Raw genomic sequence first — 14,759 nt, 5'->3', positions numbered from 1 at the left:
ACCTCCTCCACTGTGTCGTGTAGAAAATGTCTCCAGTTTGATATACTTATCGTGTAACGTTGGAAGTCATCTGGACCATCCATGTTAAATTTTTTCTTATCAGAGAATAAAACCTTCTTCTACTTTTCTACGTTCCATGTTTGGTGCTTCTCAGCGAAGTTTAACCGAGCTGTTTCGTTGTATGGAAGGAGGCGTGGCCTTTAAATACGTTTATGGTTTTTAAAGCCTTTCTCTCGAATATGCCGTTTTATTGTTTTTTAGCATGCATTCTGCGTTTGTAAGGGCCTTAATCTGGTTTTACGATCGGCTGGTGTCTTGCCGGACAACAAGTCGGATCCTCTTGCTCAACGCCGGCGAAATTTTCTTGAGCTGACCATTTGGAATTTTCATTCCGTATCCCTCAAGGTCTTTTAAGAAATTTGAAACAGCAGTTTTACTACGCTCAATCTCACCAGCGATGGCGCGTTGAGAGTGACCTTACTTTTGCAGCTCAGCAATTCTGCCAGTTTAAACTCTGTCAACTTTTTAGCCTTTGCCATTTTTTTAACCAAAGTAACACCAGAGATAAAAATGAAAGATGTTGACAACATTAATGCTTGAATACAAATGACTAAATTTCGTTACGTGTTTACCGATTAATGCTTCGTTTCAGTAAGGTCTTAAACTTTAGACCAGCTAGTATTTGGGCTAATTTCATATTCATAGTGCTAAAATTTTCCCTATTAAATGCTAAAAAAAAATTATTTTTATTTTCCCTATACTTATTTTAATATTTCGAAGCTGTATAAATTTATCGTGTCTTTAATTACATCATTGGTTAGCCGCAAATTAGAGTAAAATTAGATCTAACAATAATTCTGCATAAACCAATATTATGAGCAGTCTAAAACGGATATATGGTTAAAACACTCGACTCCCAGGTTACGGGTTGGAGGTTAGAATCTGCGTCTCACAAACTATCGTTATGACTTGGCGGCTTCCTTTTAGTCTTTCATTGTTTGGTTTGAGCGATATTTAAACCATATCACCAGAGATATATGTTGTCATCAAAAGTGTCAAGGAGGCTTCTTCCTCACACTTTCAAGGGATACGTATAAATTAAGTCTAACATGAACATGGCATGTGTGGAGAGAAAGGAGCTAGTGAAATGTTATCATATCAAAGGGTGCAAAATTAAAGTAGAGAGGATCCTAAAGATATGACGTTTTATACATGGTAAAGTTCCTTGTAATTATATGTGATAGTTCATAAAAACTTCACCCAATTATCACAAGCATAAAAATACAATATCTATTTAGCTTTTCAAAATATAAATGCACAAAACCAACAGTGATAAAATACAACATGTAACTTTATTTATTTTCATCTGTGAAAAAAAATTACTTCACGACTAAACTGTTCACATCATACCAGTTATGCATCTTTTGTTCAGATAAATACAGAATTGTCGAACCTTTATGAGTAAAATATTTAACAACAGAACATATCTATGTCATGACATTTTATATAGTTCTATTGTTACCCTCTTTTTTCTTTTTCACTGACAGAAACACATATTTACTTAGAAACCAACTACTATCAAATAGTAATTTATAATACCGATAATTCTGAAGTAGTAATCACTCACTATACTAAGAAGACTTTGTGGTACCAAAGAAGTTTTATAAGGTACAAAATGAAAATAATTTCCTATAGTAAAATATATTAGTGTGACGAAAAAACCTACTTTCTGTAACATGATTAGATATTTTAATTCGGTTGACATCACACGAAACATCACACGAAAAGACAAACTGAACTTACTTTTATGTGTTAGCTCTTGTTTTCTGTTTCGAAAAAAAATGTTCATTTAGCTTCTGTGAGCATCACAAAAACAACAACAAACGAATCTACACGTTATACTATTTAAAACTAACAGTGAGTTTATCAGTCGTAACACTCAAAAAATGTATTAAATTAGGCTTAACATGATTTCCAAACACGAATATGTTATATTTTCACACTTCTGCGATTTTACTAGAGTTTTACGAGATGAAAAGTTTGTGTCGTCTTTTACATAGTTGAGCTTCTTCAGAGTTTCGTGGGAAACAAATATCAGAAAACCATAGCCTAAACTGTCTGGTTCTTTACTTAGCCGCTGAAAGTTTTTCCAGGAAGGGTTTGGCACGAAACTTTCGACAATGTAACAGGCGTTTTCTGGAGAGGCGGCCTGATCATGAAGTGTGAAAGAAACAGTGTGTGAAAAGGGCCAAGAAAGGAGGGAATCATACTCTCCTGGCAAAATCTTTATATACACAGACAAATGACTACCTTCTCCTGCTCCGTTGCCGTTCAGGAAAAGAAGAGTTACCACCAGTTTGCAACCATACTGGCTAGTATAAAACGGGAAACTACTTATCTCGTAGCTCTTTCTGGATTTGGCTTCTCACATCTTCTGGGTGTAATCACTAACCACCCATAGCAGAATACCACATGTATTAAATGTAAGGTTCTGAAATGCATTTCGAAGCGAAATGATTTGGTGTTGTTGCTTCAAGACTAAATCACTCATCAGGTCGAGATGAACGTTGGTACTTGACTCAATGTGTAGTTCCAGAGCAAAATGTGAACCATAACGTGAGAGAAAAAAAAGCACCTCACTTTATTTCTTTTGTTAATACTGATTAAACATAGACAGTTCGTCACCCGTTGAGGCAGCGGTAAGGCAATGGATTTAAAACGCTAAATTCAGGGCACAGGAAATAACCTGATGTAACTTTGCTATAAGAGAAAAACACTTGAAGAGTAAATTGAAAAAAAAACAAAACACTAACATATTTTGATCCCCTTGAAGAGGAGCATACCTGTCGGAAACATAGTTTAATAACAAAACATCCAGTTTTAAATCTTCGTTGGTTTTGATAACCTTCCGGACGCTTTTGTTGCAATACCACGTGACAAAACGTTACCTAATATAATTAATTTATACTTACGTTGTCAGTCATAACCGCATATTCGTTATCTTTCGCAACTATCCACCTTTTATATTAGTGTATTAAATTGGGGTTATTTTTGATGTTGTTTAGAACATGTATTCTGCACATTTAAACTTCATAAAATTTATTTTGGTTTTAATAAGGAATTTTCCATAAATCAGCTACGCAGATTTTGGAAATAATATTCTTTCTTTTATATCGCACAAGGATTTTTTACAAATCGAAAAGGAAAATAAAACACTTACTTTGATAAAATTTTCTACAAAATAGAACAAAATATGTTTGGGTCATTTGTACAACCTGAAGATGTGGTAGCGACGAATAAATAATATTGAAAAGAAAAAATAATGTCAAAGTGCATGCACAAAAACTATTCACAAATCACACGTCGTGGGTCCTTTTAATAGTTTATATACTACTGGTGTGTTTCTCGTGGGTTTATTTGTTTTTTAATTTTGCTCAAAGCTACATGAGATCTGTCTGCGTTAGCTATCCCTAAGATAGCAGTGTAAAAAAGAAAAAAAGCAGTTAGTCATTACCACTCAACGCCAACTCCGGTACAACTCTATCAACCAACAAATAATGGGATTAACCGTGCCTTATATCACCCTCACGGCTGAAAGGCCAAGCATGTTTGGTGTGATGAGGATTAAACTCGTGACTTTCAGATTCGGAGTATCACACTAACTACCTGGACATGCCGGTACGTTTCTTGAGGGTTCTAGAACATTCTAGCAAAACAATAATAATAATAACATCTTACAAATTTAATTATTTGTGATAGTCTATCAAACGCCAAAATTTATGTTCATAATCTGTAATATAAGTTCAATACAGCGGATTTAAAAAAGATCAGATGTTACAAAAAATATTGTAACTATAAGTAATAAATATCAACACACATATAGGATTTAAAAATACAACAATAAAAGTTTCTACTTTTTTATAATGAGATTATAAAAGATTACCAAATAGTTAATATTTCATACCATTTGTTTTGTTATTTTTATTGATTTCTCTACAAAACTAGCCATTTCTAATTTAGAAGTGTAAGACTAGAGGGAAAGCAGCTATTCATCACCACCCACCAACTACTCTTGGGCAACTGTTTTACAAACGAATAGTAGGATTGACTGTCACAGTATAACTATTTCATAGTGCTGCGATTTAATTCGAATCTACTTTAACATTATTAAATATTACTGAAACCTTTTTGCAAATGTGGTAAACGATGATTCTCAGTTTTAAATTTAGAAAGACAATTTAAATAAACTACAAAAGCGAACAAACTAACAGTGCATCAAAATTGTGTAAAATCAAGGTCAAATACCTATAAAGGCTCAATTACATTTTTAGAAATATGGTCTTCCCTATTCGCTATTAAAAATAATACTTTCAGTCTTGATTTAATTCAAACTCGAATATATGAAATAATAATATAATTTACTGTGTACCAAATAAAAAACAGAGGCCTGTAACTTCAGATGTATATATTTTGACTTTGTTTACTGCTCTTTAGAAATGTCTAAATTATCTGGAAGTTGGGCAGTTGTTTCACAGAGGTTAGGACAAGGCACTGAATACCTGGGACATTTGGTTGTGTGGTTCTGTAAATATAAATATCACAATGACACAAACATATCTCAGTATCTACCGTTTGTATCGTAGACAATGGGGTAATTATTATAAATATTCTTTCCAAAACTCATTGCAGTTTCACAACATTACAAAAAGCTGTTCGGTTATAAAGCTGCTTAACATGTTAAGCAATAAAAAAATTTATTTGTCCGTGAGATACTTTCTCTGAAACAAAGTTAAATAATATTAACTTCCAATCATAGTTAGTTGTGTACTTAAAGAGAAACTAAAGATCAACTGAACCATTACTGTAAAACTTTGTAAGAAACCGTTTCTTTGTGGGTTTTTTAAACCATTAGTACAGTTAATTAACTACTAATAAATATTAAAATTTATTATTTTTCAATTGAGTACCATCGCTTTATTTGTAATTAAGCATCTATTTGTGCTCTGCCCATCACGGATATAAAACACCGGTTTCTGGCGTTGTAAGTCTGCAAACATATGGTTGTGCCACTGGGGATGGGGTGTTATTGTTGTTTTTTGAATTTCGCGCAAAGCTACACAAGAGCTATCTCTGCCAGCCGTCCTTATTTTAGCAGTGTAAGACAAGAGGGAAGATAGATAGTCATCAACACCCACCGCCAAGGGGCAAGTGTCTTTGATGTGATGGTGATTGGAACCCGCAACCCTGAGATTGCGACTTGAGCGCCCTAACTACTTGGCCATGCCAGGTCACTAGGTAGCGGTGCATTCGTTGTTAACAATACTTTCGACCTCTGATGGTCAATCTTTCGCCTTCTTAAATTTAATTCGTTAGTCAACAAACAGTTTTTTTACTCATGCTTTATGATACTATATAATACTTCAATCCAAAATCAGAGATTGTTCAGATGAAAAAACACATTGTCGACCAAATACTACTTTTTCCTAGAATCGGAGTGTATTGAGACGTAAAAAACCACACTGTCAGCTACACAGAACTCCCATATAGAATCAGAAATTATTGATATGTAAAAATAGTTGCGAGCTATACAATTCTCTAGTTGAGATTAATATGTAATTCGAATGACAAGGAAATAGTTGCCAAACGTGGAAAGCCTTTCAAAATAAAACTGCTATTCTTTGTAGATAACACGAATTTTATATGAATTTATTATCAACACTTTAGTTTCCACTTTATTAATATAATACCTGGAAAATAAAATGAATATGTGTTTGTCTGTTGATACAAAATACATCTTAATTTAAGCTTTTTCTTTAAAAAATAAAAACATAATTATCGGACACATATGATAATAAAATATAATACTCAGACAGAGACCACAGCCCTACACTGTAGAGAAGGTTCAATTTTCAAATGTTTCATCAATTAAAACAATGAAATATTTGTTACGAATCAGTGAAACAATTTGTGTTTCAATAAGAAAACATTTTCAAGTTAATAGGTTTTTAATTTTAAATATTTAAAAGTGCAACTTTTGTATGTAACAGAAATGTTTCTCAATTTAATATATTCCAGCGGCGTAGTTGAGTGATTTGAAGGATATTTTACTTGGGCAATTTTCGTTTAACCCTTAATATCTACGATGTCACTGTCTGCCGTCGACTACCGAATGAAATACTTTACTTAGAAATTTAACAATAAGATTTATATTAGTTATCCTTTACAGTCGATTTCTCTTAAAATTTAGAATTTAAATCATAAATTTGCCAGATCAAAATTAAGTAAATGAAAACAAGAAACTTATTTGTGAGTTCAAAAGATGGCTCAACATAAATAATGCAGAACTACAAAGTGCCATGTTATTCTAATAACGTTAATACACATAAAATAATTTAATGACAAGTTTAGTAAATATTCTAGACAACAAGGAATTTTTTTAAAATCTAACCTGTAATGTATCATAAACAAACTTATTCTGGCAATATCGACACGCTACCAGCCTCTTGGCGCATTCATTCTTTTGGTGAGTAGTAACAAATCTTCGCAGAATCTTTAGTCCACATTTATTCTCACAAAATACTGGCTCATACTGGCAGCTACTCGTGTGGCCCTAAAGGATCAGTTATCTGTTTGTTTGTTTGTTTTGGAATTTCGCACAAAGCTACTCGAGGGCTATCTGTGCTAGCCGTCCCTAATTTTGCAGTGTAAGACTAGAGGGAAGGCAGCTAGTTATCACCACCCACCGCCAACTCTTGGGCTACTCTTTTACCAACGAATAGTGGGATTGACCGTCACATTATACACCCCCCACGGCTGGGAGGGCGAGCATGTTTTAGCGCGACGCGGGCGCGAACCCGCGACCCTCGGATTACGAGTAGCACGCCTTACGCGCTTGGCCATGCCAGGCCGATCAGTTATCAACAAATATGTTTTATTATTGAGTTGCTGTCACGTTTGTTGTAATCACAGATAATTTCTCACATACTTGTTACGATCTTACGGATACTAAAGTTTAAACAAAACATTCTTAAAAAACTGTTTATATTAATAGCAAACTAGGGGCGTCCAATTACCTCATCACTTAATATCAAATACATAGTACGTAAATTATCTTTCCTGCTTAGATGATTTAGGCTCAAATATTTATGATATATGTTAGAAAAATAGAACAAACTTTCAACTTGGAAATGGCCTGGCATGGCCGAGCGCGATGAGGCATGCGCTCGGAATCTGATGGTCGCGGGTTCGCATCCGAGTCGCGCTAAACGTGCTCGCCCTCCCAGCCGTGGGGGCGTTATAATGTGTCGGTCAATCCAACTTTTCGTTGGTAAAAGAGTACCCCAAGAGTTGGCGGTGGGTGGTGATGACTATCTGCCTTCCCTCTAGTCTTACACTGCTAAATTAGGGACGGCTAGTACAGATTGCCCTCGAGTAGCATTGTGCGAAATTCCAAAACAAACAAACAACTTGGAAATAGATTAAGCCTATTTATTTTGGATTATATTAGTATTTCCATTTGCAATACTGTTTAGTTATTAATTTGTTATTTTTTACTTACATAAACATTAGTTTTTTGCTGTATTATGTACACCGTTCTGTTACCAGGCTCCACAGGCGTCACTAAGTGCTTAAAAGATTCGTAGCTCCGTCAAATGAGTTTTCATCAGTTACTAGACGTTGTTATGAAGAATTATTTAAAATTTACATTTCGGTCTTATTGAACTTCTTGGGTTATAAGTTTTATTCATATTTTATAGTCTATCCTGATTGAATCACATACATTCAAAAGGAAGCTTTAAATTTTAGTCCTAACTAAATTAGGTTTGGCTTGAATACATCAGACTAAAGAATGTCAGAATTAAAATGACAATGAGTTTCCAACGTATATTTCTAAAAGTGAAAGCACAATAAACATAACGGATCGATAGTGTTCCTTCAAATGAGCTTCCATGTCTTCTCCGAGGATTTTCAATTATTTACATTCGACATGACAGGCGAAAATTTTAAACAACTTAAGACAATTTACATCATCAATTCAAGAGACATAACGATACAGAAAATTCTCATGTTGTTCTTAGTATAACAATAAATATTATTGTAATGTATTTTCTAATTGATGTTTGAACAAAAACGTTATCTAGAAATATTAGGCAGAACTAATACCTAGAGCTAAAAAGAAAATAACACAAATACTAATATTTTTATATTATCAGGTACTGTATATTATGGAATGCGTATTGCATTCGTTCCGTCTATTCTCTAAGTTTATGGAAGATACTTGAGCACAAGAATCACTAAAATTGAAGATTTTTCTAATAATTCCAGCTCCTCAAAATCATCAAGACCTGTCGGCCATTTTTAACAAAATTTGTCATGTTGTGTCCGATAATTAGAAGGTTAAAAGAAAGACGGCACCATACACTATGTTTGTTGCAACATATGAACAATGTTGTTGATTTAGCCCCTGATAAATATCTAATGTTCTCAGAGAGGTATTTAGGCCTTTTGTGTCTGTTTGTTCTGTGTTGTTTTTTTTACAAATGGAACTGCTAATTCCATACCCGTACGTATTGTACGTGATACTGTGACGACTCAATAATTGTTGTTATATTCAAGTTCTGCCATTGGTGAGTTAATTATTCCTCAGGGTATTGTGCATGGTTTTATTAACATTTCTCTCGTAACATTTATTTAACATCACACCTATTGAAGGACCAATTCAGGGTTTATCATTATTGTAGGGAAACAATTGCCTGCGAAAAAGTCGTTTTAACGAACCAGATATGGTTATGAAGCTGATCACTGTTTCATTTGAGGATTATGTTGCTGAAAAGAATCCAGAAGTGTTTCCCTCGTGTGCTGTGACTCAAACTTAGGCTAAAAGATTAAGTCAAAATGATGTGTTAGACACGTGTTCAGAGGAAGTCATGATAGATTTTTCTAAGACATTTGTGGGATCCGACGGGGATCTTGTGAATAACTAACTGTTCCTACTGATAATTCTTCGGTGAGTGAAAATGATAAACGTGAGAAATGTGGTTTATCTGGTTAAGTTCTGTTTGCTGTATGTAAACTAGAGGGAAGACAACTAGCCATCACCACACACCGGCAACTCTTTCTTACTCTTTTACCAAAGAATAGTGGGATTGATCGTAATTATAACGCCCCAATGGCTGATAGGGCGAGCATGTTTGGTGAAACGGGGATTCGAACCCTCGACTTTCAGATTACGAGTCGAGGTCCTTAACTGATCATCGAGAAGGAAGAGGATCCAAATATTTTATTACTCTTTAAATATGCAGTCCTAAAAGATGAACTAGATAACGTTACAAAGATTATTTTTCTAAAATGGTGCTCTTATGAGGATATATAGCTTACTTAATAGTTGTTTGCAAAGCAAATCATAGTTGTCTATGAACTTTCCATGAGAGGTCACACAGGTATTAACAACATGTGTGACAAAATTATAGACATTTCTTTTGGCCAAAAATCAGGCAAGATGTTTCTCACCTTTGTGAAAGTGTCATATATATCAGTTGCAAGGAAAACCCGACAAGAAAATTTCTATTACTCCTTTGAAGTCTGTATCAGCTTTTAAAGAACACCTCAGTCATACAATTATTGATTGTGTTAAGCCAGAAAAATAACATTTGTGTTTTATCACTTTTAAGTGCTATGGAATTTTATTATCATTAGGTTATTTGTATTAATTTTGTTATATATTGTCATGATTTTTTAAATTGTATAATTCTTTGAAAATGTATTGTATTTAATGTATTCTTATCAATATGTATATTTATGTAACATCTTACTAATACCAATTTTTAATTCTCTAAGATTTACTGTTGTAAATTTGTTTCAGTATAGTTGTTTAAATTATGGGTAGTATATTGCTCAACGCGTATTGCGCAAGTTTTGTCTCTTGTTTAAATACTTAGAAGATTCTGGAGAGCAGAAATCAATAATATGTAGTTTACGAAACCGTTAGCCTGTTTTCGAACATTGCTGAACCTTCTAGAAACTTTTGACCAGGAATGTTTACAGATTTCGAACAAACCGTTTAACTTCAGTGAATTAACTTCAAACGTTAGTATTTTTACAAGTACCTTGAATATTTCCTTCGGTTAAAAGACAGCGGTGTGAGGCCAATCAAGCTAGCTTGCTTAAGGAAGGTGTCACAATATCAACTCAAAATTAATTTGCTTGTCGTGAACCGAGATCATCAATAAAATATTCAGTTCTATACCAGTTATAAGACTCAGTATTGTTTGTAAGTTTGTAAAACTCTTGTAAATAAACCATCATTTATAAAAACTGTCACTAATAACCCTTACTATAAACGGTATTGTGTTTTTGTTTATATATTAAAACATATTTGTGTTAAAAAAAAGAAAACTGTGTGTATAAATATTGTTGGCAAATATCATATATTTAATACATATTAACATTTATTAACTTCTGAATTAAAATTAAATTTCCGGTTATTTGAAATCGTAATACGTAACGTACGTAACATAATAAATCGGAGACTTGTCCGTAACACAAATGGTTATATACAACAGTGTAACCTTAAACACCATAAGTTTAGTTATCTGGTAAAAAAAAATATAATTTAGCATTTTGCTAATTCTGATCTCTATCTTTAACAATATTGTGTACTTGAAAATTCAGGGCGTGTAACATTTCTAAGCCAACTGAAATAATGAGTGGATATAAAACAAACTATCTGCTTATATCAGAAATAAAAGTCAGTTTGATAATGGGTAAGCATCAGAATGAGTAACATCGAGGATTTAGGAAACTAAAATTCTGGTTTCGATGTTTGCGTGGGCAAAGCCCTAGATACCCCATTTTAAAGCTTTAAGATAAAAAAAAAACGTTAAAATGTATTAAGCATTCTCAGTGATTTAACACGTTCAAGAGCTTCAAAATGTCTCAATGAGCTATCTGATATGTTCACCAAGAGGAATCGAATCCCAGATTTTAGTGTTGTAAATTCGAAGTCTTTCCGCTGTCCCACCAAGCGACGAACTTTACAAATAAAAAAAAACAGTCAGCACAACGAACAATTCGATTCCATGAAAGACACATCTCTTTACTTAAACATTTCAAACTTGTACATAAAAGAAACAATATCAGAGAAAACACGAGTTGAAAAAGTTGTTAATATATAACAGGATGTCCGGAAATCGTCAAGAAACTACTTTTTTCTCAATATGTGACTTGATAACAATTTCCGGATGCCCAGATACGCATCACAATAACAAACATAAACACAATGGAACTAGTAATAGTTACAACACATCATTTTATAACTAAGTATAGTGTTTCAAACAGTCGAATAATGAGAGCGTAATAAGTATCGTTTACATAATGGGAAAGTTAACGAAAAATATAGAACACGTAAGCATGAAATAGCAGTATGTAATTTTTTTTAACAATAATGAGTATCAGATGAAGAATTTGTGAATTACATAAAATACTAAACGTTAGCATAGTGTTCTAAAACCATGTAATATGCATAGATATAGTAACAAAACAAAAGGGAATCCTCAAATGCCGCGGCTGAAACTAGATCTCAAAGCGCTAAAGAGATAGAAGTTTGTAAGTTACAATTATGTACTTGAAGAAAAAAAAACTCATAACTATTCTATAAGCCACTATGCCACGGCTAAAAAACAAATACAAGATTATATTACAACATAAAACTTTAAACCACCTGTACCAATTTTTTTATATTAACATAACACTACAAGCAGTACGTTTTCATTGTGTCACACAACTATAGAATTTCCAACAATCAAACAGGTATGTAGAAAGTTGAACTGCTCCGACAGAAAAACTGAATCATAACGATTTAAAAAAATTTTTTACTAACCCCATATAAAGACGACAGAAGAGTGCAGATGGGCCAAAGATACCATTCAATACAAGTTGTCAGCTACACCTTTACCCCCTCTCCCCATAAAGTTCGACAGGTTTACGATTTTCTCTCAAAATAAAACTAATTGTAAACAAAGAGAACATTTCTGAAATAAATTTGATGAGGTAGATAGAGAAACGATGACATAAAGCAGGAGTTTCCAACGACCACATCGCAACTATGAAAATATTTTAGGTTGCGACTCAACTATCTCTACCCACACGTACAAACTGATAGCATATTACTGTACTTGTTTTAAACTGTCCTTTATCGCAATTCTTATGGCCTCGTAACCCTCCTTTTGAGTCGAGACTCCAGTTTAAGGCCCACCAGTAACACAGTGGAATATCTACGGACTTTCAACACTATAAACCGAGTTTCGCTGAACTGTGTAGCTTTGTGCGTTATTACAAACAATCCAATAGGAGAAACACCAAGATCAAAAAATTTAAAAAGGGCCACAAACGACAGATAATCTATCTGATGCGATCAGTGATGGCACAAAGTGTAACAATATTTTGTATTTTATTGCAATAAATGTGACAGAACTCTGCCGTGTAATAGTTTTATACATAAGGTAGTTGCACTTTTTAAAACCTACTTTACGAAAAACTATTAGTGTATATTAATCATGATGTGCGAAAAGTTTCCGATTGATAATCAAATTAAAGAAATAAAATAAAGTAATTTTGTATAAAATAAATACAAATCTACACAATGAGCTATATACCCAGTGTCCTTCGCTGTTATCGAAATTAAATATATAGGGTTATAGGCTAACAAAACTAGATTACCTAAGAAAAATATCTGCCTCTTTAACGGTCATCCTACGTTTCTCATATAAAGACCGAAAATAGGTTTTGTTTGCGAGAATGAAAGAATGTTGTGGTTTGAGTTGATAGAAAGTACTTTAGTTGCTGGTGGATAATCCCATTTGATTAGCTGGTAGAGTTTCTTGGTACATTTCTTAAATCGAAATAAAACTAAATAGTAATAAATGATAATATCAACAAAGAATACTGCGTTAGTTTGACAAATTACCACTCTTCTTTTTTTTTGCTAAATATTACTGAGCGATGTTTTTTTGGTTTTAAACATTTTGTTTGTTTGTTTGTTTTGAATTTCGCGCAAAGCTAAACGAGAGCTATCTGCGCTAGCCGTCCCTAAGTTAGCAGTGTAAGACTAGAGGGAAAGCAGCTAGTCATCACTACCCACCGCCAACTCTTGGGCCAATCTTTTACCAACTAATTGTGGAATTGACCGTCACATTATAATACTCCCACGGCTGAAAGGATGGGCATGTTTGGTGCAACGAGTAATCGAACCCATGACCCTCAGATTACGAGTCGAACGCCTTAACCCACCTGGCCATGCCGGGCCTCACTTATACTAAAACTGTGTGGTACAATCGATCTTTGAATCATAAAGTTGATGATTTATGAGATATCTTTGTGAGTTAAAAATACTAAAGGTGTTGTAATAAAAAATGGCCTAAGGCTTAACAACGATATTTTGCATGAAATGTAAGAAAAAAATTATTTTATAAGATGGGTTGTTTTAGCATAAACATTTTCTGTACTGACTGACTAAACATTTCTTATAAGCTGTCAACAGAACAACTTGCTCTTAGTTCTTTATCTACAGTTCAAACGAAGGTATAATATTTAACTTGGATAATTAATCCTCTGTGTCTTCACTCTTGATATTGTTAACATGGTAAAAAACAGTCGAATATCATGTATCTATTTCAGTCGAAACTTACAAAGTTCTTGAAAACAGTAGAAGTTCAATTTACCTACATCAGTCAGTTGTTAGGTTCTAGAAAATACTAGATTTACTACGTATATACACATTAAGAAATAGCCGTAGAATGAGCTATACAGGAATATACTGCTTCTGACTTTATTTCATTGTTTCTTACACTTGGGATACCATCTACTCATTTTGTGATTGACGTTTGTACTTGTGACACAATAATATGTATGAGGATTTAAAAAATAGAAGAATTTATTGTAGCTGGTAAGAGATTTTTAAGCTTCTGCGTTGCTTATAGAACTACATCATATCTCTGTCTCGCTTACAGCTTTTCGTTATTTTTGTTTCAACTGCACTATTTGTGTTCGTTGCTAATTGCCTAATATTTGCTGATAAACCTACACGCGAACATAATCCTAACGTTGATGAAACGCTTAGACTTACGTAGCATTGAAGTCCTTTATTTCTGGATGAGATGTTTTGAAAAAACTAATGTAACTACTTCAACCCTGTTCGTGGAAAATGCAAAAACGGAATTGGCATAGATGCAGCCAATCACAACGGTTTGAACTTAGAACCTTACGTGCACTTAGTAAGTGCTCTACGAGCTAGGTCCGACTATGTAACACAAATTTTGTTCTTGGATAATATGTGTTATTTCTTAATTGCTTATGTTGTAAAAGTACAGAAAATGGCCATTATTCCCCTTCAAACTTTGCGTTCGTGACCTGGATAATGAAATGTAGGAATTAACCTATTTTCTATGTAAAAACTAGTTTTTCTATGAAAATATATGCACATTTTCATTTACATAAGGTCTGAATAAAATAACATAAGAATCAAGATTTACATGTATTTATACTAATGTTATACAAAATGTTTAAAACTTTTAGAAGTGAGTAGTTTCTCGAGATTTGAGAATGTAATGTAAATCACTTTCACGTATCAGTCCCCAAATATAGACTTCCATCATGTTTTCGTTGTACTCTCCTTGGTAGCGACGTTGAAAGTCCAGAATATCTTTGTGAAAGCGCTCGTCTTGCTCTTTTAAGTGCACCGAATGAGTCAGTGGAAGAGATGT

General features: G+C 33.6%; 1 pseudogene; it reads right to left on the bottom strand.

The window, feature by feature from the left end:
• Positions 1-1,951: 1,951 nt before the first annotated feature.
• The window catches only part of LOC143236209 (TNF receptor-associated factor 4-like), a 23,110-nt pseudogene continuing 10,302 nt past the window's right edge, over positions 1,952-14,759 (bottom strand).

Source organism: Tachypleus tridentatus, chromosome 13, assembly GCF_004210375.1.
Source record: "Tachypleus tridentatus isolate NWPU-2018 chromosome 13, ASM421037v1, whole genome shotgun sequence".
Classification (NCBI taxonomy): Eukaryota; Metazoa; Arthropoda; class Merostomata; order Xiphosura; family Limulidae; genus Tachypleus; species Tachypleus tridentatus.
Note: the sequence above shows the minus strand (reverse complement) of the source record. Positions and strands in the feature narration are given on the sequence as shown.